The sequence below is a fragment of the Phacochoerus africanus genome, chromosome 3, assembly GCF_016906955.1.
Source record: "Phacochoerus africanus isolate WHEZ1 chromosome 3, ROS_Pafr_v1, whole genome shotgun sequence".
Taxonomy (NCBI): domain Eukaryota; kingdom Metazoa; phylum Chordata; class Mammalia; order Artiodactyla; family Suidae; genus Phacochoerus; species Phacochoerus africanus.
Genome location: NC_062546.1, coordinates 51,718,603 through 51,723,912, shown reverse-complemented (window position 1 = coordinate 51,723,912; position 5,310 = coordinate 51,718,603). Strand labels below are relative to the sequence as shown.

Below are 5,310 nucleotides of genomic sequence, written 5' to 3'. Positions count from 1 at the left end.
TGCCATAGTAGTTTGATCTTTTAAGTACCATTTAACCAAATACAAAGGATTTCTTGACTTAGAAAAGCAGTTGAGGGGAGTTCCCCTCATGGCGCAGTGGAAACGAATCCAAATAGGAACCATGCATGAGGCTGTGGGTTCAATCCCTGGCCTTGCTCAGTGGGTTAAGGATCTGGCGTTGCCATGATCTGTGGTATAGGTCACAGACGAGTCTTGGATCTGGCGTTGCTGTGGCTCTGGCAGCTACAGCTCCGATTAGACCCCTAGCCTGGGAACCTCCATATGCGGCAGGTGTGGCCCTAAAAAGCAAAGAAATAAAAAATTAAAAAAAAGAAAAGCAGTTGAGGAAGAAAATGTTGCTACACTGTGCACAATTCGGCAGCACATATACTAAAATTGGAACGATATAGAGAAGATTAGCATGGCCCCTGTGCAAGGATGACATACAAATTCGTGAAGCATTCCATGTTTTTAAAAAAAGAAAATGTTGCTATAAAACTGAAGAAACAAAGTTCCTGTCATGGCTCAGCGGTTAACGAATCTCACTAACATCCATTAGGATGCAGGTTCAGTCCCAGGCCTTGCTCAGTGTGTTAAGGATCTGGTGTTGCTGTGAGCTGTGGTGTAGGTTGCGGATGTGGCTCAGATCCTGTGTTGCTGTGGCTGTGGTGTAGGCCAGCAGCTACAGTTCCAATTTGACCCCTAGCCTGGGAACCTCCATTTGCCACAGGTGCTGCCCTAAAAAGAAAAAAAAAAAAAACTGAAGAAACAAGATGATTATGTTAAAAGAAATGTAGTTGAAATTGTAGTGAATTGGTCAGTTCTTGACCACAAGCACAAAATCCATTCAATGTGGTTTAAACCCACAGGGTTTATTGAGGTATACAGATAACTCGAAGAATAAGTAATTACCTGATCTCCCAGAAATACATCCCAAAACCTGACTGCAGAACTGTACCATTGTGATGCTGTTGCCTGTGCTGGGAGCAGTAACTGCTGAGTGAGGCTGCTGGCCCTGGGACTGACCAGCTCCACCACATCCCCTGCAGGGACACCTGCTTTCCACCACATGTGATGCGGTGCCAAATTAAAGGCTCACTTTAGTGCCGTTGATTGGAAAGGACCTAAAGGACATCTCAAACCCCTAACTGCAAAGGCATCTGGGAAATGTAGTTTATAGCTTTCCCGCTTCCGTGAACTCAGGAGGACATGCTAGAAAGGAGCTGAAGGTTGAACGAGCCAGTTCTCTGTGTCTGCATATCAAGTCTCCCTATCAATAAAGAATTTTTGTTTAATGTTCAAAGCACCAAACTACAGCTAAAGAAATTATGTAGAGTAGAATTGTCATCTCAAGAAGTCAGGAAATGACAACATTTTAATAATTCCTGGAAAAAATATACTTTGTGGGGATTATTTTTAACATTTTACGTCAGCTTTTGTTTTTGGACTCCAGAAATTTATGACGTTATGTTTGAAATTTTCATAAAATGTCATCCCTATGTAGACATTTTCAAAGGTGTCATAAAGAACAAAAATTATATAGAAAAGTTCTCCTAAGATGGCTGTGGACTCAACAAAACTCCTAGAGACTCTTTAATAAGCAGCTTAATGGCAGTTTACTAATACACACTGAGAAATGTACGGGCAGCCCAAGCAATTGCATCAGCCTAGCCACTTGGTATTTTCTGCCCGAAGTTTAACTAGGTGGTGACGTATTGGTCAAAAGGCTGTTTGGTGAATATGGAATCATGTGAGGAGGCTCCATGATTTAAATGTATAATATTTGATAATCCTAATGAGGGCCATCTTATAATGCACAGCTGGATACACAGTCCTGGCACTGCAGTTTTTTCATTGCACTAACAAAATGTCTTTGGAGGGGGCTTCTAGTTCAAAATTATTTGTCTAATAATACTATCACTGTGTTGCTGTCTGCAGTGTTGGTGCATCAGCAATGGGTAAACTACTGGTTCCTTAGCACAAATCAAGGCAGTGGTACTGAATGGTCATTGTATTCTTCACTGCCATGCACTTGCTGAACAATGTACTTGATAAATCAGTAATTATATGTTTTATTCACAGTACTCACTGTCTTTTTAATATTTTGTGTGACTGAATGGAAGAATGCCTAAAGCATATCTCTCTGGTTGTCTTGAAGAAAAGCATTTGTGCAATTGTGTAAGTTCCAGACCAAACAGGCCACTCTTTGTAGGATGCTGTTTGTACTTGAACAACTGTGTTTGTTGCCAGCGATAAAATCTGAGCTTTCAAGGGAAAATTTTAATCTACCACAGTAAGCTTGACGGCTTCCCAATACCTACAGAACCTTCTGATGAAGTCAAAGTGATGATATTAATGAACTCATTGAATCAATGAATAATTAAATGTGTCAGCAGTTAATGGATCTGGATAACTCAACACACCAGTATTTTCCAAATGACCCATCTATGATGTTGTCATGCATGGATAAATAATCCATTCCAGAGGTCCCACCATGGTGCAGAATCCAACCACAGCAACCCAAGTCGCTTTTGGAAGTACTGGTTCCATCCCTGGTCAATTGCAGTGGATTAAAGGATCCAGCGTTACTGCAGCTGTGGGGCAGGTTGCAGCTGTGGCCTGGATTCAATCCCTGACCCAGTAACTTCCATATACTGCAGATACAGCCATAAAATATGAACAAACAGTTCAAATAAAATGGACACTGATAGGGCTGCAGATTCCACATTTCAGCTAACCTTTGAGAAGCTTTCACTTGTGAAATTTTGGTATAGTATCAAGGGATATATACAACTTCTTAAAGCACTACTAAAATACTCCCTTTCTGACTATTTGTGTGTATGAGTGGATTTTCTTCATACACATCAACCAAAACATCATACTGCAACAGTTTATAAGTACAAGTAGGAGTTCCTGTCGTGGCTCAGTGGAAACACATCTGACTAGCATCCATGAGGATGCGGGTTTGATACCTGGCCTCACTTAGTGGGTCAGGGATCTGGCATTGCCATGAGCTGTGGTGTAGGTCACAGACACACCTTGGATCTGGCGTTGCTGTGGCTGTGCTGTAGGTCCGCAGCTACAGCTCCGATTTAACCCCTAGCCTGGGAACTTCCATGTGCTGCCCTAAAAGGAAAAAAAAAAAAAATAGTGGAAGTAGATAAGAGAATCCAGTTACCTTCTATTAAGTCAGACTAAAGAGATTTGCAAAATTGTGAAACTGCCATTTTCCTCATTGGTTTTTGTTATTGTTTGGAAAGTGTACGTTTCATAAAATGTTATTTTTGTTAACATGTAATGAGTTTATGGCTTTATTAATTATTTAGTTTTTAAAATTTCAAATATGTTAAACAGCACTAGATACTACCCATGTAAAGAAAATCTCTAATTAGAAAAGAAAGTAATGGAGTTCCTGTTGTGCAGCAGAGACTAATATCTGACTAGTATCCATGAGGATGAGGGTTCAATCCCTGGCCTCACTCAGTGGGTCAGGGATCTGGCATTGCCATAAGCTATGGTGTAGGTCACAGATGTAGCTCAGATCCCGCATTGCTGTGGCTGTGGCATAGGCTGGCAGCTGCAGCTCTGATTCGTCCCCTCGCCTGGGAACTTCCATTTGCCAGAGGTGCAGCCCTAAAAAGACAAAAAAAAAAAAAAGAGTAGTCTATTATATTTACCATTTCTGTTACTTGTCTTTCATTCCTGATGTTTAGAATTTCCTTCTGTCTGAAGAAATTTCTTTCAGCAGTTCTTTTAGATCTGTTCTGCTGGTTGCACATTCTCTTTGTTTACCTCCAGCTGAGAATGTCTTTATTTCACCTTCATTCCTAAAGGATATTTTCACTGGATATAGAATTCTGAGTTTGGGAGTTCCCGTCGTGGCTCAGTGGTTAATGAATCTGACTAGGAACCATGAGGTTGAAGGTTCAATCCCTGGCCTTGTTCAGTGGGTTAAGGATCTGGTGTTGCCGTGAGCTGTGGTGTAGGTCGCAGACGCAACTCAGATCCCGCATTGCTGTGGCTGTGGTGTAGGCCGGCAGCTACAGCTCTGATTAGACCCCTAGCCTGGGAACCTCCATATGCCAAGGGTGCAGCCCTAAAAAGACAAAAAAAAAAAAAGCTGAGTTTAAAATTCTTTTCCTTCAGCATTTAGGAAGAATAACCCCACTATCTGTCATCCTGTCAGTAGTCTTTTCCTAAGCAAATTGAAATTTGCACAATGTTTCACATGCCTAGTAATTTCGAACTGTATTCTGGGATTTTATTTATTTTAAATTTCATGTTTATTCATATTTTTCAAAATATACATACAGGAGCTCCCCTTCTGGCTCAGCAGAAATGAATCTGACTAGTATCCGTGAGGATGAGGGTTCAATCCCTGGCCTCATTCAGTAGGTCAAGGATCTGGCTTTGCCATGAGCTGTGGCACAGGCTGGCAGCTACAGCTTTGATTCAACCCCTAACCTAGGATCTTCCATATGCCCTGGGTGCGGCCCTAAAAAGAAAAGAAAAAAAAAAAGTACATAAAAAAGGAAGATTTACAACAGTAAAGACTGCCTTACATGCAACATAAATTCCAGTGAACTTAGGCTGGGATCACACATGATTATGGGTCAATTCAAGTCAATCTTTATTTATTATTTATTTATTTATTTATTTAGGCTTTTTTGGGGGGGCCTGCACTTGTGGCATATGGAGGTTCCCAGGCTAGGGGTCAAATTGGAGCTGCAGCCAACGGCCTACACCACAGCTCACGGGCAACGTTGGATCCTTAACCCACCGGGTCAAGCTAGAAATAGAACCTGAAACCTCATGGTTCCTAATCAGATTCCTTTCCACTGACCCACGATGGGAACTCCTTCAAGCCAGTCTTCTCTAGTCCACTTCCCAGCCACACTTCAGGCTGCAGCCGGATCCCAGGAGACAATGCAAATGGAATTAATGAAACAAACATTTTGAGATCATTTTAAATACACAGTTGAGGAGTTCCCCTCCTGGCACAGTGGAAACGAATCCGACCCACATGAGCATGTGGGTTCCATCCCTGGCCTTGCTCAGTGGGTTAAGGATCCAGCGTTGCCATGAGCTACAGATCCTATTAGATCCCTAGCCTGGGAACCTCCACATGCCACAGGTGCGGCCCTAAAAAGATAAATAAATAAACAGTTGACCCTAATAACACAAGTTTAAACTACACAGTTCCACTTACATGTGGATTTTTTTTTTCAATACTAAGTACTACAGCGCTACACGATCCACAGTTGGTTGAATCCATGGATACAGAACCACACAATGCGTTATCGCAGATAA

General features: G+C 41.8%; 1 non-coding gene across 1 annotated transcript; it reads left to right on the top strand.

The window, feature by feature from the left end:
• The first annotated feature begins 366 nt into the window (after nucleotides 1-366).
• Nucleotides 367-473, top strand: LOC125123844 (U6 spliceosomal RNA). The gene has a single exon (XR_007134213.1). It is a non-coding gene; the product is annotated as a U6 spliceosomal RNA (small nuclear RNA).
• Nucleotides 474-5,310: the final 4,837 nt, after the last annotated feature.